General features: G+C 49.6%; 7 non-coding genes across 7 annotated transcripts; all 7 read left to right on the top strand.

Annotated features, from left to right (window-relative positions):
• The first annotated feature begins 1,281 nt into the window (after positions 1–1,281).
• On the top strand, positions 1,282–1,353 carry trnap-agg (transfer RNA proline (anticodon AGG)). The gene has a single exon. It is a non-coding gene; the product is annotated as a tRNA-Pro (tRNA).
• Positions 1,354–4,775: 3,422 nt separating this feature from the next.
• trnap-agg (transfer RNA proline (anticodon AGG)) lies at positions 4,776–4,847 on the top strand. Its single transcript has one exon. It is a non-coding gene; the product is annotated as a tRNA-Pro (tRNA).
• A 3,422-nt stretch (positions 4,848–8,269) lies between these two features.
• trnap-agg (transfer RNA proline (anticodon AGG)) lies at positions 8,270–8,341 on the top strand. The gene has a single exon. It is a non-coding gene; the product is annotated as a tRNA-Pro (tRNA).
• Positions 8,342–11,763: 3,422 nt separating this feature from the next.
• Positions 11,764–11,835, top strand: trnap-agg (transfer RNA proline (anticodon AGG)). The gene has a single exon. It is a non-coding gene; the product is annotated as a tRNA-Pro (tRNA).
• Positions 11,836–15,257: 3,422 nt separating this feature from the next.
• Positions 15,258–15,329, top strand: trnap-agg (transfer RNA proline (anticodon AGG)). Its single transcript has one exon. It is a non-coding gene; the product is annotated as a tRNA-Pro (tRNA).
• A 2,115-nt stretch (positions 15,330–17,444) lies between these two features.
• On the top strand, positions 17,445–17,516 carry trnap-agg (transfer RNA proline (anticodon AGG)). Its single transcript has one exon. It is a non-coding gene; the product is annotated as a tRNA-Pro (tRNA).
• A 2,115-nt stretch (positions 17,517–19,631) lies between these two features.
• On the top strand, positions 19,632–19,703 carry trnap-agg (transfer RNA proline (anticodon AGG)). Its single transcript has one exon. It is a non-coding gene; the product is annotated as a tRNA-Pro (tRNA).
• The last annotated feature ends 735 nt before the right edge of the window (positions 19,704–20,438 follow it).

Raw genomic sequence — 20,438 nt, forward strand, 5'->3', positions numbered from 1 at the left:
TCATGCTTCTCGGCATCATGTCTTACCGCCTCTGCCCCTCTTACCGGGCACCGCCCACTGCCCTTGGTCTGCAAGGCAGTCCTTTCAAGTGCGATGACGACGCTGAGACCTTCGTTGCCTATTGTACGAGCTGAACTTTTGTGCTCATCAATTCAACGCTCTTTCCATCAACTCATCTTGTCTTTTGACGCTTCGTGTTTTACGCTCCTTTGACTATCGGCATATCGGGTGACTGCAAACACTGAAGTTCTTGCTTACGGAGTGTGGAACATTGTTTTCAAGTGATCGCTGTTCTGTCATGTTGACGCCGAGTGAATCTTTCTTTGGCAACATGGGCAGGCTGACAGCAGTGCGAGCGAAAGTAATGGCAAATTTCTTGACTTATTTCTGAATGTGAATGTTCTTTAGAAAAGGGATGCGGCGTTGCTTCTCGCCCGTGTAAAGGTCACGCATTCCAGACGTGGTTATGAGCGAACAGTTGCCGCAAGTGTTTGAAAAGAGCAAGAGAGGAAGCAGCCCTGCCCCGTGTGAGGATCAAACTCAGGCCCTTCAGATGACGAGACTGACGCACTATTAATTACGCCAACAAGCCCAGCTGCAGTACACACACCGGAAAGTTTGCCTCACATGGATTTCAGTCGCCCGTTCCCTAATCTTTAGACGCCCTCTGCTGAATGTTGCATTTGCCTTTTGATCTCACCGATACATTTTTGGTCTGTTTCTGTTGCGAGTCCGTCTTTCAGATCTCACCTAGCACAAGTCTCTGTGGCTGAAGTGGCCTCTCTGCTTCAGCATCGTGCCCTCACTCAGCCATTAAAAATGTCACTCGGACTTCTGACATGCTGACATGAAATGTCAAGAGAGAGGGGCGGAGTGACGCTTAAGCCAGAGAGAAGATGAAAAGGGGGCGTGGCTGCGAAACGCTTGACAGCTGCACGATGCTCTCCATGTAAGGCGGGACCACAGGCTAAAGGACACCTTTCGGCACATCAAGCTCTAAGCACACACCTGGAGGATGCGGGAATTGATCCTGCTATCTCCCACATGCAAAGCAAGCGCTGTACCATACAAGCCAACCCCCCTCGCTGGGACTTATGCCTCGGCGTCACCTAGTGCCGCTTGTTCCCCTCTTACCGGGCACAGTTCACTGCCCTTCGTCTGCAAGGCAGTCGTGTACTTGCAGCTTTCTTGACTTATTGATGAAGGTCTGACTGGACGAGCGAATGGCGCCTCTCCCCATCCTCAAGCTCGCTGACAGATTGAAATGGAAAGTGCTGCTGTGGCTCGTTGGTCTAGTGGTATGATTCTCGCTTAGGGTGCGAGAGGTCCCGGGTTCAACTCCCGGACGAGCCCTCGTGTGCTCTTTTCCTCCTCTTCCACAAGACTGGGAACTGATATCCACATCACTTCGCAGCGTCTGCTTATGGCAAACGATGGAATGTGACTAATGACTGAACGAGCCTGGTGAATTCTCATCACGTGGCACAATGAGAGCGTGCAGTCAGCTGTCCAAGGCGGCAACCTCATTGCTCGTTCAAAAGAACACGTACTGAAAACTCATCACCACTGTGTCGTAGATGAGCACCGCGATCGCTTGTTGTCATGCGTCCTTACTTGGGAAATGCAGAAGCAAAAACTGCCCTCTCTCAGCCACCGAAACGTGTGCGGCTCGCCTTGCGCTCTCTGCGCCTCACATATTTCTCGAGCTGTCTGCTCTTCTTTCTGTTGAAGTAATCAAGTTACGGGGCGTCCTGCAGCCTATGATGTTCTCACTGAGAGCTTTCAAGATTTGAAGGAAAACTACGAGCTTGATGGCTCAAGTCGAACGAATGTGATTGTTAAGCAATCGATGATCTGTCTCCCTGGCTCTGCATACAGCCTTGGAACACCTGGACACTAAGAACTCGTATGTGAGAATGCTGTTTGTGGACTACAGTTCAGCATTCAATTCCATCATACCCAGTCAACTGGTGACAAAGCTCAGGGGATTAGGTCTGTGCAACTCTGTCTGCAACTGGCTGCTGGACTTTCTTATCGAGAGACCACAGGTGGTGCGGATAGGCAATAAAACATCAACACCACTCACCCTGAGCACTGGAACCCCACAAGGCTGCTGTCTGAGTCTAAGGTTGTACTCCCTATTTACTCACGACTGCACAGCAAGACACAGCAATAACCGCATCATCAAGTTTGCCGATGACACCACTATAATAGGACTGATCAGTGATGATGACGAGTCCACTTACAGGGATGAAGTTGTACAGCTGCTTAGGTGGTGTCATAGCAATAACCTGGACTTGAACATAAAGAAAACGAAAGAGCTAATAGTGGACTTTCGGAGACACAGGCCACACACTCACAGCCCACTCAGTATTGATGGAACGGAAGTGGAAACAGTCACCAGCTTTAGGTTTTTGGGAATTCACATCTCTAAAGATCTAACCTGGACTGTGAACACTGACTCTATCATGAAGAAGGCTCAGCAGCGCCTTTATTTCTTAAGGTGCCTCAAGCGATGGGGGATGCCAATACATGTGTTGGTGAACTTCTACCGCTGCACTATCGAGAGCGTCCTCACCAACGGGATCACCGTGTGGTATGGCAACACCTCTTCGCGAGAAAGAAAGGCACTGCAGAGAATGGTCAATATGGCCCAGAAGATCATTGGCTGCGGTCTCACCGAGATTAAACAGCTCTACGAGGACCGCTGCCGTGGTAGAATTCTGGCCATCACAGAGGACAGTCACCACCCCGGGCATGAGCTCTTCACCCCACTGCCCTCAGGCAAGAGATATAAGAGCATACGGACACTTAATACTAGATTCATCAATAGCTTCTATCCACAAGCAGTGAGACTGGCGAACACATTTAGCCATCCCCCTCGGACCACACCCACACCATCACCATCTACCTCATTGTAATTTATTTATTGTACGTCTCCAGTCATTGTTTACATGTCTGTATTGTTTACATTCAAACTGCCTGCATGTTTACTTGCACATTGTCTATTGTTTGCACATTGTCTTGATGCACTGTTTGCACTTTGTTTTGTTTTTACACTTGTTTTACAACCGAGAGACTTTCTGTAAGTAAGAATTCCATTGTACCAGTACCGGTTACATATGGCAATAAAGTTCAAGTTCAAGTTCAAGTTCAAGTTCAAAGCACGTCTTCTAACAATTCGTGAGAGTATTATCAGCACTGTTTTCACTCGGATATACTTTTCACTTGCTAAGCTGACAAATTGGACGAGAAAATGCCGGAGACGCACTCAGTGCAGACTGAGGTTGGGAAGGAGGTGTGGCCCTTCAACGCTTGACAACTGAAGGACATTCTCTCCGCAACGGAGGAGCACCTGTCAGAAGTCGCAGAAGCTAAACAAGAGCACCGGGCTTCCGGAGATCCAAACTCAGACCTGGAGGATGCGGGCATCGATCCCGCGACCTTTTGCATGCTAAGCGAGCGCTCTACCATTTGAGCTAATCCCCCTCGCTTCATGCTTCTCGGCATCATGTCTTACCGCCTCTGCCCCTCTTACCGGGCACCGCCCACTGCCCTTGGTCTGCAAGGCAGTCCTTTCAAGTGCGATGACGACGCTGAGACCTTCGTTGCCTATTGTACGAGCTGAACTTTTGTGCTCATCAATTCAACGCTCTTTCCATCAACTCATCTTGTCTTTTGACGCTTCGTGTTTTACGCTCCTTTGACTATCGGCATATCGGGTGACTGCAAACACTGAAGTTCTTGCTTACGGAGTGTGGAACATTGTTTTCAAGTGATCGCTGTTCTGTCATGTTGACGCCGAGTGAATCTTTCTTTGGCAACATGGGCAGGCTGACAGCAGTGCGAGCGAAAGTAATGGCAAATTTCTTGACTTATTTCTGAATGTGAATGTTCTTTAGAAAAGGGATGCGGCGTTGCTTCTCGCCCGTGTAAAGGTCACGCATTCCAGACGTGGTTATGAGCGAACAGTTGCCGCAAGTGTTTGAAAAGAGCAAGAGAGGAAGCAGCCCTGCCCCGTGTGAGGATCAAACTCAGGCCCTTCAGATGACGAGACTGACGCACTATTAATTACGCCAACAAGCCCAGCTGCAGTACACACACCGGAAAGTTTGCCTCACATGGATTTCAGTCGCCCGTTCCCTAATCTTTAGACGCCCTCTGCTGAATGTTGCATTTGCCTTTTGATCTCACCGATACATTTTTGGTCTGTTTCTGTTGCGAGTCCGTCTTTCAGATCTCACCTAGCACAAGTCTCTGTGGCTGAAGTGGCCTCTCTGCTTCAGCATCGTGCCCTCACTCAGCCATTAAAAATGTCACTCGGACTTCTGACATGCTGACATGAAATGTCAAGAGAGAGGGGCGGAGTGACGCTTAAGCCAGAGAGAAGATGAAAAGGGGGCGTGGCTGCGAAACGCTTGACAGCTGCACGATGCTCTCCATGTAAGGCGGGACCACAGGCTAAAGGACACCTTTCGGCACATCAAGCTCTAAGCACACACCTGGAGGATGCGGGAATTGATCCTGCTATCTCCCACATGCAAAGCAAGCGCTGTACCATACAAGCCAACCCCCCTCGCTGGGACTTATGCCTCGGCGTCACCTAGTGCCGCTTGTTCCCCTCTTACCGGGCACAGTTCACTGCCCTTCGTCTGCAAGGCAGTCGTGTAATTGCAGCTTTCTTGACTTATTGATGAAGGTCTGACTGGACGAGCGAATGGCGCCTCTCCCCATCCTCAAGCTCGCTGACAGATTGAAATGGAAAGTGCTGCTGTGGCTCGTTGGTCTAGTGGTATGATTCTCGCTTAGGGTGCGAGAGGTCCCGGGTTCAACTCCCGGACGAGCCCTCGTGTGCTCTTTTCCTCCTCTTCCACAAGACTGGGAACTGATATCCACATCACTTCGCAGCGTCTGCTTATGGCAAACGATGGAATGTGACTAATGACTGAACGAGCCTGGTGAATTCTCATCACGTGGCACAATGAGAGCGTGCAGTCAGCTGTCCAAGGCGGCAACCTCATTGCTCGTTCAAAAGAACACGTACTGAAAACTCATCACAACTGTGTCGTAGATGAGCACCGCGATCGCTTGTTGTCATGCGTCCTTACTTGGGAAATGCAGAAGCAAAAACTGCCCTCTCTCAGCCACCGAAACGTGTGCGGCTCGCCTTGCGCTCTCTGCGCCTCACATATTTCTCGAGCTGTCTGCTCTTCTTTCTGTTGAAGTAATCAAGTTACGGGGCGTCCTGCAGCCTATGATGTTCTCACTGAGAGCTTTCAAGATTTGAAGGAAAACTACGAGCTTGATGGCTCAAGTCGAACGAATGTGATTGTTAAGCAATCGATGATCTGTCTCCCTGGCTCTGCATACAGCCTTGGAACACCTGGACACTAAGAACTCGTATGTGAGAATGCTGTTTGTGGACTACAGTTCAGCATTCAATTCCATCATACCCAGTCAACTGGTGACAAAGCTCAGGGGATTAGGTCTGTGCAACTCTGTCTGCAACTGGCTGCTGGACTTTCTTATCGAGAGACCACAGGTGGTGCGGATAGGCAATAAAACATCAACACCACTCACCCTGAGCACTGGAACCCCACAAGGCTGCTGTCTGAGTCTAAGGTTGTACTCCCTATTTACTCACGACTGCACAGCAAGACACAGCAATAACCGCATCATCAAGTTTGCCGATGACACCACTATAATAGGACTGATCAGTGATGATGACGAGTCCACTTACAGGGATGAAGTTGTACAGCTGCTTAGGTGGTGTCATAGCAATAACCTGGACTTGAACATAAAGAAAACGAAAGAGCTAATAGTGGACTTTCGGAGACACAGGCCACACACTCACAGCCCACTCAGTATTGATGGAACGGAAGTGGAAACAGTCACCAGCTTTAGGTTTTTGGGAATTCACATCTCTAAAGATCTAACCTGGACTGTGAACACTGACTCTATCATGAAGAAGGCTCAGCAGCGCCTTTATTTCTTAAGGTGCCTCAAGCGATGGGGGATGCCAATACATGTGTTGGTGAACTTCTACCGCTGCACTATCGAGAGCGTCCTCACCAACGGGATCACCGTGTGGTATGGCAACACCTCTTCGCGAGAAAGAAAGGCACTGCAGAGAATGGTCAATATGGCCCAGAAGATCATTGGCTGCGGTCTCACCGAGATTAAACAGCTCTACGAGGACCGCTGCCGTGGTAGAATTCTGGCCATCACAGAGGACAGTCACCACCCCGGGCATGAGCTCTTCACCCCACTGCCCTCAGGCAAGAGATATAAGAGCATACGGACACTTAATACTAGATTCATCAATAGCTTCTATCCACAAGCAGTGAGACTGGCGAACACATTTAGCCATCCCCCTCGGACCACACCCACACCATCACCATCTACCTCATTGTAATTTATTTATTGTACGTCTCCAGTCATTGTTTACATGTCTGTATTGTTTACATTCAAACTGCCTGCATGTTTACTTGCACATTGTCTATTGTTTGCACATTGTCTTGATGCACTGTTTGCACTTTGTTTTGTTTTTACACTTGTTTTACAACCGAGAGACTTTCTGTAAGTAAGAATTCCATTGTACCAGTACCGGTTACATATGGCAATAAAGTTCAAGTTCAAGTTCAAGTTCAAGTTCAAAGCACGTCTTCTAACAATTCGTGAGAGTATTATCAGCACTGTTTTCACTCGGATATACTTTTCACTTGCTAAGCTGACAAATTGGACGAGAAAATGCCGGAGACGCACTCAGTGCAGACTGAGGTTGGGAAGGAGGTGTGGCCCTTCAACGCTTGACAACTGAAGGACATTCTCTCCGCAACGGAGGAGCACCTGTCAGAAGTCGCAGAAGCTAAACAAGAGCACCGGGCTTCCGGAGATCCAAACTCAGACCTGGAGGATGCGGGCATCGATCCCGCTACCTTTTGCATGCTAAGCGAGCGCTCTACCATTTGAGCTAATCCCCCTCGCTTCATGCTTCTCGGCATCATGTCTTACCGCCTCTGCCCCTCTTACCGGGCACCGCCCACTGCCCTTGGTCTGCAAGGCAGTCCTTTCAAGTGCGATGACGACGCTGAGACCTTCGTTGCCTATTGTACGAGCTGAACTTTTGTGCTCATCAATTCAACGCTCTTTCCATCAACTCATCTTGTCTTTTGACGCTTCGTGTTTTGCGCTCCTTTGACTATCGGCATATCGGGTGACTGCAAACACTGAAGTTCTTGCTTACGGAGTGTGGAACATTGTTTTCAAGTGATCGCTGTTCTGTCATGTTGACGCCGAGTGAATCTTTCTTTGGCAACATGGGCAGGCTGACAGCAGTGCGAGCGAAAGTAATGGCAAATTTCTTGACTTATTTCTGAATGTGAATGTTCTTTAGAAAAGGGATGCGGCGTTGCTTCTCGCCCGTGTAAAGGTCACGCATTCCAGACGTGGTTATGAGCGAACAGTTGCCGCAAGTGTTTGAAAAGAGCAAGAGAGGAAGCAGCCCTGCCCCGTGTGAGGATCAAACTCAGGCCCTTCAGATGACGAGACTGACGCACTATTAATTACGCCAACAAGCCCAGCTGCAGTACACACACCGGAAAGTTTGCCTCACATGGATTTCAGTCGCCCGTTCCCTAATCTTTAGACGCCCTCTGCTGAATGTTGCATTTGCCTTTTGATCTCACCGATACATTTTTGGTCTGTTTCTGTTGCGAGTCCGTCTTTCAGATCTCACCTAGCACAAGTCTCTGTGGCTGAAGTGGCCTCTCTGCTTCAGCATCGTGCCCTCACTCAGCCATTAAAAATGTCACTCGGACTTCTGACATGCTGACATGAAATGTCAAGAGAGAGGGGCGGAGTGACGCTTAAGCCAGAGAGAAGATGAAAAGGGGGCGTGGCTGCGAAACGCTTGACAGCTGCACGATGCTCTCCATGTAAGGCGGGACCACAGGCTAAAGGACACCTTTCGGCACATCAAGCTCTAAGCACACACCTGGAGGATGCGGGAATTGATCCTGCTATCTCCCACATGCAAAGCAAGCGCTGTACCATACAAGCCAACCCCCCTCGCTGGGACTTATGCCTCGGCGTCACCTAGTGCCGCTTGTTCCCCTCTTACCGGGCACAGTTCACTGCCCTTCGTCTGCAAGGCAGTCGTGTAATTGCAGCTTTCTTGACTTATTGATGAAGGTCTGACTGGACGAGCGAATGGCGCCTCTCCCCATCCTCAAGCTCGCTGACAGATTGAAATGGAAAGTGCTGCTGTGGCTCGTTGGTCTAGTGGTATGATTCTCGCTTAGGGTGCGAGAGGTCCCGGGTTCAACTCCCGGACGAGCCCTCGTGTGCTCCTTTCCTCCTCTTCCACAAGACTGGGAACTGATATCCACATCACTTCGCAGCGTCTGCTTATGGCAAACGATGGAATGTGACTAATGACTGAACGAGCCTGGTGAATTCTCATCACGTGGCACAATGAGAGCGTGCAGTCAGCTGTCCAAGGCGGCAACCTCATTGCTCGTTCAAAAGAACACGTACTGAAAACTCATCACCACTGTGTCGTAGATGAGCACCGCGATCGCTTGTTGTCATGCGTCCTTACTTGGGAAATGCAGAAGCAAAAACTGCCCTCTCTCAGCCACCGAAACGTGTGCGGCTCGCCTTGCGCTCTCTGCGCCTCACATATTTCTCGAGCTGTCTGCTCTTCTTTCTGTTGAAGTAATCAAGTTACGGGGCGTCCTGCAGCCTATGATGTTCTCACTGAGAGCTTTCAAGATTTGAAGGAAAACTACGAGCTTGATGGCTCAAGTCGAACGAATGTGATTGTTAAGCAATCGATGATCTGTCTCCCTGGCTCTGCATACAGCCTTGGAACACCTGGACACTAAGAACTCGTATGTGAGAATGCTGTTTGTGGACTACAGTTCAGCATTCAATTCCATCATACCCAGTCAACTGGTGACAAAGCTCAGGGGATTAGGTCTGTGCAACTCTGTCTGCAACTGGCTGCTGGACTTTCTTATCGAGAGACCACAGGTGGTGCGGATAGGCAATAAAACATCAACACCACTCACCCTGAGCACTGGAACCCCACAAGGCTGCTGTCTGAGTCTAAGGTTGTACTCCCTATTTACTCACGACTGCACAGCAAGACACAGCAATAACCGCATCATCAAGTTTGCCGATGACAGCACTATAATAGGACTGATCAGTGATGATGACGAGTCCACTTACAGGGATGAAGTTGTACAGCTGCTTAGGTGGTGTCATAGCAATAACCTGGACTTGAACATAAAGAAAACGAAAGAGCTAATAGTGGACTTTCGGAGACACAGGCCACACACTCACAGCCCACTCAGTATTGATGGAACGGAAGTGGAAACAGTCACCAGCTTTAGGTTTTTGGGAATTCACATCTCTAAAGATCTAACCTGGACTGTGAACACTGACTCTATCATGAAGAAGGCTCAGCAGCGCCTTTATTTCTTAAGGTGCCTCAAGCGATGGGGGATGCCAATACATGTGTTGGTGAACTTCTACCGCTGCACTATCGAGAGCGTCCTCACCAACGGGATCACCGTGTGGTATGGCAACACCTCTTCGCGAGAAAGAAAGGCACTGCAGAGAATGGTCAATATGGCCCAGAAGATCATTGGCTGCGGTCTCACCGAGATTAAACAGCTCTACGAGGACCGCTGCCGTGGTAGAATTCTGGCCATCACAGAGGACAGTCACCACCCCGGGCATGAGCTCTTCACCCCACTGCCCTCAGGCAAGAGATATAAGAGCATACGGACACTTAATACTAGATTCATCAATAGCTTCTATCCACAAGCAGTGAGACTGGCGAACACATTTAGCCATCCCCCTCGGACCACACCCACACCATCACCATCTACCTCATTGTAATTTATTTATTGTACGTCTCCAGTCATTGTTTACATGTCTGTATTGTTTACATTCAAACTGCCTGCATGTTTACTTGCACATTGTCTATTGTTTGCACATTGTCTTGATGCACTGTTTGCACTTTGTTTTGTTTTTACACTTGTTTTACAACCGAGAGACTTTCTGTAAGTAAGAATTCCATTGTACCAGTACCGGTTACATATGGCAATAAAGTTCAAGTTCAAGTTCAAGTTCAAGTTCAAAGCACGTCTTCTAACAATTCGTGAGAGTATTATCAGCACTGTTTTCACTCGGATATACTTTTCACTTGCTAAGCTGACAAATTGGACGAGAAAATGCCGGAGACGCACTCAGTGCAGACTGAGGTTGGGAAGGAGGTGTGGCCCTTCAACGCTTGACAACTGAAGGACATTCTCTCCGCAACGGAGGAGCACCTGTCAGAAGTCGCAGAAGCTAAACAAGAGCACCGGGCTTCCGGAGATCCAAACTCAGACCTGGAGGATGCGGGCATCGATCCCGCTACCTTTTGCATGCTAAGCGAGCGCTCTACCATTTGAGCTAATCCCCCTCGCTTCATGCTTCTCGGCATCATGTCTTACCGCCTCTGCCCCTCTTACCGGGCACCGCCCACTGCCCTTGGTCTGCAAGGCAGTCCTTTCAAGTGCGATGACGACGCTGAGACCTTCGTTGCCTATTGTACGAGCTGAACTTTTGTGCTCATCAATTCAACGCTCTTTCCATCAACTCATCTTGTCTTTTGACGCTTCGTGTTTTGCGCTCCTTTGACTATCGGCATATCGGGTGACTGCAAACACTGAAGTTCTTGCTTACGGAGTGTGGAACATTGTTTTCAAGTGATCGCTGTTCTGTCATGTTGACGCCGAGTGAATCTTTCTTTGGCAACATGGGCAGGCTGACAGCAGTGCGAGCGAAAGTAATGGCAAATTTCTTGACTTATTTCTGAATGTGAATGTTCTTTAGAAAAGGGATGCGGCGTTGCTTCTCGCCCGTGTAAAGGTCACGCATTCCAGACGTGGTTATGAGCGAACAGTTGCCGCAAGTGTTTGAAAAGAGCAAGAGAGGAAGCAGCCCTGCCCCGTGTGAGGATCAAACTCAGGCCCTTCAGATGACGAGACTGACGCACTATTAATTACGCCAACAAGCCCAGCTGCAGTACACACACCGGAAAGTTTGCCTCACATGGATTTCAGTCGCCCGTTCCCTAATCTTTAGACGCCCTCTGCTGAATGTTGCATTTGCCTTTTGATCTCACCGATACATTTTTGGTCTGTTTCTGTTGCGAGTCCATCTTTCAGATCTCACCTAGCACAAGTCTCTGTGGCTGAAGTGGCCTCTCTGCTTCAGCATCGTGCCCTCACTCAGCCATTAAAAATGTCACTCGGACTTCTGACATGCTGACATGAAATGTCAAGAGAGAGGGGCGGAGTGACGCTTAAGCCAGAGAGAAGATGAAAAGGGGGCGTGGCTGCGAAACGCTTGACAGCTGCACGATGCTCTCCATGTAAGGCGGGACCACAGGCTAAAGGACACCTTTCGGCACATCAAGCTCTAAGCACACACCTGGAGGATGCGGGAATTGATCCTGCTATCTCCCACATGCAAAGCAAGCGCTGTACCATACAAGCCAACCCCCCTCGCTGGGACTTATGCCTCGGCGTCACCTAGTGCCGCTTGTTCCCCTCTTACCGGGCACAGTTCACTGCCCTTCGTCTGCAAGGCAGTCGTGTAATTGCAGCTTTCTTGACTTATTGATGAAGGTCTGACTGGACGAGCGAATGGCGCCTCTCCCCATCCTCAAGCTCGCTGACAGATTGAAATGGAAAGTGCTGCTGTGGCTCGTTGGTCTAGTGGTATGATTCTCGCTTAGGGTGCGAGAGGTCCCGGGTTCAACTCCCGGACGAGCCCTCGTGTGCTCCTTTCCTCCTCTTCCACAAGACTGGGAACTGATATCCACATCACTTCGCAGCGTCTGCTTATGGCAAACGATGGAATGTGACTAATGACTGAACGAGCCTGGTGAATTCTCATCACGTGGCACAATGAGAGCGTGCAGTCAGCTGTCCAAGGCGGCAACCTCATTGCTCGTTCAAAAGAACACGTACTGAAAACTCATCACCACTGTGTCGTAGATGAGCACCGCGATCGCTTGTTGTCATGCGTCCTTACTTGGGAAATGCAGAAGCAAAAACTGCCCTCTCTCAGCCACCGAAACGTGTGCGGCTCGCCTTGCGCTCTCTGCGCCTCACATATTTCTCGAGCTGTCTGCTCTTCTTTCTGTTGAAGTAATCAAGTTACGGGGCGTCCTGCAGCCTATGATGTTCTCACTGAGAGCTTTCAAGATTTGAAGGAAAACTACGAGCTTGATGGCTCAAGTCGAACGAATGTGATTGTTAAGCAATCGATGATCTGTCTCCCTGGCTCTGCATACAGCCTTGGAACACCTGGACACTAAGAACTCGTATGTGAGAATGCTGTTTGTGGACTACAGTTCAGCATTCAATTCCATCATACCCAGTCAACTGGTGACAAAGCTCAGGGGATTAGGTCTGTGCAACTCTGTCTGCAACTGGCTGCTGGACTTTCTTATCGAGAGACCACAGGTGGTGCGGATAGGCAATAAAACATCAACACCACTCACCCTGAGCACTGGAACCCCACAAGGCTGCTGTCTGAGTCTAAGGTTGTACTCCCTATTTACTCACGACTGCACAGCAAGACACAGCAATAACCGCATCATCAAGTTTGCCGATGACACCACTATAATAGGACTGATCAGTGATGATGACGAGTCCACTTACAGGGATGAAGTTGTACAGCTGCTTAGGTGGTGTCATAGCAATAACCTGGACTTGAACATAAAGAAAACGAAAGAGCTAATAGTGGACTTTCGGAGACACAGGCCACACACTCACAGCCCACTCAGTATTGATGGAACGGAAGTGGAAACAGTCACCAGCTTTAGGTTTTTGGGAATTCACATCTCTAAAGATCTAACCTGGACTGTGAACACTGACTCTATCATGAAGAAGGCTCAGCAGCGCCTTTATTTCTTAAGGTGCCTCAAGCGATGGGGGATGCCAATACATGTGTTGGTGAACTTCTACCGCTGCACTATCGAGAGCGTCCTCACCAACGGGATCACCGTGTGGTATGGCAACACCTCTTCGCGAGAAAGAAAGGCACTGCAGAGAATGGTCAATATGGCCCAGAAGATCATTGGCTGCGGTCTCACCGAGATTAAACAGCTCTACGAGGACCGCTGCCGTGGTAGAATTCTGGCCATCACAGAGGACAGTCACCACCCCGGGCATGAGCTCTTCACCCCACTGCCCTCAGGCAAGAGATATAAGAGCATACGGACACTTAATACTAGATTCATCAATAGCTTCTATCCACAAGCAGTGAGACTGGCGAACACATTTAGCCATCCCCCTCGGACCACACCCACACCATCACCATCTACCTCATTGTAATTTATTTATTGTACGTCTCCAGTCATTGTTTACATGTCTGTATTGTTTACATTCAAACTGCCTGCATGTTTACTTGCACATTGTCTATTGTTTGCACATTGTCTTGATGCACTGTTTGCACTTTGTTTTGTTTTTACACTTGTTTTACAACCGAGAGACTTTCTGTAAGTAAGAATTCCATTGTACCAGTACCGGTTACATATGGCAATAAAGTTCAAGTTCAAGTTCAAGTTCAAGTTCAAAGCACGTCTTCTAACAATTCGTGAGAGTATTATCAGCACTGTTTTCACTCGGATATACTTTTCACTTGCTAAGCTGACAAATTGGACGAGAAAATGCCGGAGACGCACTCAGTGCAGACTGAGGTTGGGAAGGAGGTGTGGCCCTTCAACGCTTGACAACTGAAGGACATTCTCTCCGCAACGGAGGAGCACCTGTCAGAAGTCGCAGAAGCTAAACAAGAGCACCGGGCTTCCGGAGATCCAAACTCAGACCTGGAGGATGCGGGCATCGATCCCGCTACCTTTTGCATGCTAAGCGAGCGCTCTACCATTTGAGCTAATCCCCCTCGCTTCATGCTTCTCGGCATCATGTCTTACCGCCTCTGCCCCTCTTACCGGGCACCGCCCACTGCCCTTGGTCTGCAAGGCAGTCCTTTCAAGTGCGATGACGACGCTGAGACCTTCGTTGCCTATTGTACGAGCTGAACTTTTGTGCTCATCAATTCAACGCTCTTTCCATCAACTCATCTTGTCTTTTGACGCTTCGTGTTTTGCGCTCCTTTGACTATCGGCATATCGGGTGACTGCAAACACTGAAGTTCTTGCTTACGGAGTGTGGAACATTGTTTTCAAGTGATCGCTGTTCTGTCATGTTGACGCCGAGTGAATCTTTCTTTGGCAACATGGGCAGGCTGACAGCAGTGCGAGCGAAAGTAATGGCAAATTTCTTGACTTATTTCTGAATGTGAATGTTCTTTAGAAAAGGGATGCGGCGTTGCTTCTCGCCCGTGTAAAGGTCACGCATTCCAGACGTGGTTATGAGCGAACAGTTGCCGCAAGTGTTTGAAAAGAGCAAGAGAGGAAGCAGCCCTGCCCCGTGTGAGGATCAAACTCAGGCCCTTCAGATGACGAGACTGACGCACTATTAATTACGCCAACAAGCCCAGCTGCAGTACACACACCGGAAAGTTTGCCTCACATGGATTTCAGTCGCCCGTTCCCTAATCTTTAGACGCCCTCTGCTGAATGTTGCATTTGCCTTTTGATCTCACCGATACATTTTTGGTCTGTTTCTGTTGCGAGTCCGTCTTTCAGATCTCACCTAGCACAAGTCTCTGTGGCTGAAGTGGCCTCTCTGCTTCAGCATCGTGCCCTCACTCAGCCATTAAAAATGTCACTCGGACTTCTGACATGCTGACATGAAATGTCAAGAGAGAGGGGCGGAGTGACGCTTAAGCCAGAGAGAAGATGAAAAGGGGGCGTGGCTGCGAAACGCTTGACAGCTGCACAATGCTCTCCATGCAAGGCGTGACCACAGGCTAAAGGACACCTTTTGGCACATCAAGCTCTAAGCACACACCTGGAGGATGCGGGAATTGATCCTGCTACCTCCCACATGCAAAGCAAACGCTGTACCATACAAACCAACCCCCCTCGCTGGGGCTTATGCCTCGGCGTCACCTAGTGCCGCTTGTTCCCCTCTTACCGGGCACAGTTCACTGCCCTTCGTCTACAAGGCAGTCGTGTAATTGCGGCTTTCTTGACTTATTGATGAAGGTCTGACTGGAGGAGCGAATGACGCCTCTCCCCCATCCTCAAGCTCGCGACAGATTGAAATGGAAAGCGCTGCTGTGGCTCGTTGGTCTAGTGGTATGATTCTCGCTTAGGGTGCGAGAGGTCCCGGGTTCAACTCCCGGACGAGCCCTTGTGTGCTCTTTTCCTCCTCTTCCACAAGACTGGGAACTGATATCCACATCACTTCGCAGCGTCTGCTTATGGCAAACGATGGAATGTGACTAATGACTGAACGAGCCTGGTGAATTCTCATCACGTGGCACAATGAGAGCGTGCAGTCAGCTGTCCGAGGCGGCAACCTCATTGCTCGTTCAAAAGAACACGTACTGAAAACTCATCACCACTATGTCGTAGATGAGCACCGCGATCGCTTGTTGTCATGCGTCCTTACTTGGGAAATGCAGAAGCAAAAACTGCCCTCTCTCAGCCACCGAAACGTGTGCGGCTCGCCTTGCGCTCTCTGCGCCTCGCATATTTGTGGAGCTGTCTGCTCTTCTTTCTGTTGAAGTAATCAAGTTACGGGGCGTCCTGCAGCCTATGATGTTCTCACTGAGAGCTTTCAAGATTTGAAGGAAAACTACGAGCTTGATTGCTCAAGTCGAACGAATGTGATTGTTAAGCAATCGATGATCAAAAGCACGTCTTCTAACAATTCCTGAGAGTATTATCAGCACTGTTTTCACTCGGATATACTTTTCACTTGCTAAGCTGACAAATTGGACGAGAAAATGCCGGAGACGCACTCAGTGCAGACTGAGGTTGGGAAGGAGGTGTGGCCCTTCAACGCTTGACAACTGAAGGACATTCTCTCCGCAACGGAGGAGCACCTGTCAGAAGTCACAGAGGCTAAATGAGAGCACCAGGCTCCTGGAGCTCTAAACTCAGACCTGGAGGATGCGGGCATCAATCCCGCTACCTCTCGCATGCTAAGCGAGCGCTCTACCATTTGAGCTCATCCCCCTCAATTCATGCTTCTCGGCATCATGTCTTACCGCCTCTGCCCCTCTTACCGGGCACCGCCCACTGCCCTTGGTCTGCAAGGCAGTCCTTTCAAGTGCGATGACGACGCTGGGACCTTCGTTGCCTATTGTACGAGCTGAACTTTTGTGCTCATCAATTCAACGCTCTTTCCATCAACTCATCTTGTCTTTTGACGCTTCGTGTTTTGCGCTCCTTTGACTATCGGCATATCGGGTGACTGCAAACACTGAAGTTCTTGCTTACGGAGTGTGGAACATTGTTTTCAAGTGATCGCTGTTCTGTCATGTTGACGCCGAGTGAATCTTTCTTTGGCAACATGGGCAGGCTGACAGCAGTGCGAGCGAAAGTAATGGCAAATTTCTTGACTTATTTCTGAATGTGAATGTTCTTTAGAAAAGGGATGCGGCGTTGCTTATCGCCCGTGTAAAGGTCACGCATTCCAGACGTGGTTATGAGCGAACAGTTGCCGCAAGTGTTTGAAAAGAGCAAGAGAGGAAGCAGCCCTGCCCCGTGTGAGGATCAAACTCAGGCCCTTCAGATGACGAGACTGACGCACTACCAATTACGCCAACAAACCCAGCTGCAGGACACACACCGGAAAGTTTGCCTCACATGGATTTCAGTCGCCCGTTCCCTAATCTTTAGACGCCCTCTGCTGAATGTTGCATTTGCCTTTTGATCTCACCGATACATTTTTGGTCTGTTTCTGTTGTGAGTCCGTCTTTCAGATCTCACCTAGCACAAGTCTCTCTGGCTGAAGTGGCCTCTCTGCTTCAGCATCGTGCCCTCACTCAGCCATTAAAATTGTCACTCGGACTTCTGACAAGCTGACATGAAATGTCAAGAGAGAGTGGCGGAGACGCTTAAGCCAGAGAGAAGATGAAAAGGGGGCGTGGCTGCGAAACGCTTGACAGCTGCACAATGCTCTCCATGCAAGGCGTGACCACAGGCTATAGGACACCTTTTGGCACATCAAGCTCTAAGCACACACCTGGAGGATGTGGGAATTGATCCTGCTACCTCCCACATGCAAAGCAAACGCTGTACCATACAAACCAACCCCCCTCGCTGGGGCTTATGCCTCGGCGTCACCTAGTGCCGCTTGTTCCCCTCTTACCGGGCACAGTTCACTGCCCTTCGTCTACAAGGCAGTCGTGTAATTGCGGCTTTCTTGACTTATTGATGAAGGTCTGACTGGACGAGCGAATGACGCCTCTCCCCCATCCTCAAGCTCGCGACAGATTGAAATGGAAAGTGCAGCTGTGGCTCGTTGGTCTAGTGGTATGATTCTCGCTTAGGGTGCGAGAGGTCCCGGGTTCAACTCCCGGACGAGCCCTTGTGTGCTCTTTTCCTCCTCTTCCACAAGACTGGGAACTGATATCCACATCACTTCGCAGCGTCTGCTTATGGCAAACGATGGAATGTGACTAATGACTGAACGAGCCTGGTGAATTCTCATCACGTGGCACAATGAGAGCGTGCAGTCAGCTGTCCGAGGCGGCAACCTCATTGCTCGTTCAAAAGAACACGTACTGAAAACTCATCACCACTATGTCGTAGATGAGCATCGCGATCTCTTGTTGTCATGCGTCCTTACTTGGGAAATGCAGAAGCAAAAACTGCCCTCTCTCAGCCACCGAAACGTGTGCGGCTCGCCTTGCGCTCTCTGCGCCTCGCATATTTGTGGAGCTGTCTGCTCTTCTTTCTGTTGAAGTAATCAAGTTACGGGGCGTCCTGCAGCCTATGATGTTCTCACTGAGAGCTTTCAAGATTTGAAGGAAAACTACGAGCTTGATTGCTCAAGTCGAACGAATGTGATTGTTAAGCAATCGATGATCAAAAGCACGTCTTCTAACAATTCGTGAGAGTATTATCAGCACTGTTTTCACTCGGATATACTTTTCACTTGCTAAGCTGACAAATTGGACGAGAAAATGCCGGAGACGCACTCAGTGCAGACTGAGGTTGGGAAGGAGGTGTGGCCCTTCAACGCTTGACAACTGAAGGACATTCTCTCTGCAACGGAGGAGCACCTGTCAGAAGTCACAGAGGCTAAATGAGAGCACCAGGCTCCTGGAGCTCTAAACTCAGACCTGGAGGATGCGGGCATCAATCCCGCTACCTCTCGCATGCTAAGCGAGCGCTCTACCATTTGAGCTCATCCCCCTCAATTCATGCTTCTCGGCATCATGTCTTACCGCCTCTGCCCCTCTTACCGGGCACCGCCCACTGCCCTTGGTCTGCAAGGCAGTCCTTTCAAGTGCGATGACGACGCTGGGACCTTCGTTGCCTATTGTACGAGCTGAACTTTTGTGCTCATCAATTCAACGCTCTTTCCATCAACTCATCTTGTCTTTTGACGCTTCGTGTTTTGCGCTCCTTTGACTATCGGCATATCGGGTGACTGCAAACACTGAAGTTCTTGCTTACGGAGTGTGGAACATTGTTTTCAAGTGATCGCTGTTCTGTCATGTTGACGCCGAGTGAATCTTTCTTTGGCAACATGGGCAGGCTGACAGCAGTGCGAGCGCAAGTAATGGCAAATTTCTTGACTTATTTCTGAATGTGAATGTTCTTTAGAAAAGGGATGCGGCGTTGCTTCTCGCCCGTGTAAAGGTCACGCATTCCAGACGTGGTTATGAGCGAACAGTTGCCGCAAGTGTTTGAAAAGAGCAAGAGAGGAAGCAGCCCTGCCCCGTGTGAGCATCAAACTCAGGCCCTTCAGATGACGAGACTGACGCACTACCAATTACGCCAACAAACCCAGCTGCAGGACACACACCGGAAAGTTTGCCTCACATGGATTTCAGTCGCCCGTTCCCTAATCTTTAGACGCCCTCTGCTGAATGTTGCATTTGCCTTTTGATCTCACCGATACATTTTTGGTCTGTTTCTGTTGTGAGTCCGTCTTTCAGATCTCACCTAGCACAAGTCTCTCTGGCTGAAGTGGCCTCTCTGCTTCAGCATCGTGCCCTCACTCAGCCATTAAAATTGTCACTCGGACTTCTGACAAGCTGACATGAAATGTCAAGAGAGAGTGGCGGAGACGCTTAAGCCAGAGAGAAGATGAAAAGGGGGCGTGGCTGCGAAACGCTTGACAGCTGCACAATGCTCTCCATGCAAGGCGTGACCACAGGCTAAAGGACACCTTTTGGCACATCAAGCTCTAAGCACACACCTGGAGGATGTGGGAATTGATCCTGCTACCTCCCACATGCAAAGCAAACGCTGTACCATACAAACCAACCCCCCTCGCTGGGGCTTATGCCTCGGCGTCACCTAGTGCCGCTTGTTCCCCTCTTACCGGGCACAGTTCACTGCCCTTCGTCTACAAGGCAGTCGTGTAATTGCGGCTTTCTTGACTTATTGATGAAGGTCTGACTGGACGAGCGAATGACGCCTCTCCCCCATCCTCAAGCTCGCGACAGATTGAAATGGAAAGTGCAGCTGTGGCTCGTTGGTCTAGTGGTATGATTCTCGCTTAGGGTGCGAGAGGTCCCGGGTTCAACTCCCGGACGAGCCCTTGTGTGCTCTTTTCCTCCTCTTCCACAAGACTGGGAACTGATATCCACATCACTTCGCAGCGTCTGCTTATGGCAAACGATGGAATGTGACTAATGACTGAACGAGCCTGGTGAATTCTCATCACGTGGCACAATGAGAGCGTGCAGTCAGCTGTCCGAGGCGGCAACCTCATTGCTCGTTCAAAAGAACACGTACTGAAAACTCATCACCACTATGTCGTAGATGAGCACCGCGATCGCTTGTTGTCATGCGTCCTTACTTGGGAAATGCAGAAGCAAAAACTGCCCTCTCTCAGCCACCGAAACGTGTGCGGCTCGCCTTGCGCTCTCTGCGCCTCGCATATTTGTGGAGCTGTCTGCTCTTCTTTCTGTTGAAGTAATCAAGTTACGGGGCGTCCTGCAGCCTATGATGTTCTCACTGAGAGCTTTCAAGATTTGAAGGAAAACTACGAGCTTGATTGCTCAAGTCGAACGAATGTGATTGTTAAGCAATCGATGATCAAAAGCACGTCTTCTAACAATTCCTGAGAGTATTATCAGCACTGTTTTCACTCGGATATACTTTTCACTTGCTAAGCTGACAAATTGGACGAGAAAATGCCGGAGACGCACTCAGTGCAGACTGAGGTTGGGAAGGAGGTGTGGCCCTTCAACGCTTGACAACTGAAGGACATTCTCTCTGCAACGGAGGAGCACCTGTCAGAAGTCACAGAGGCTAAATGAGAGCACCAGGC

This window comes from Lepisosteus platostomus, chromosome 5 (genome assembly GCF_059453375.1).
Source record: "Lepisosteus platostomus isolate fLepPlt1 chromosome 5, fLepPlt1.hap1, whole genome shotgun sequence".
Classification (NCBI taxonomy): Eukaryota; Metazoa; Chordata; class Actinopteri; order Semionotiformes; family Lepisosteidae; genus Lepisosteus; species Lepisosteus platostomus.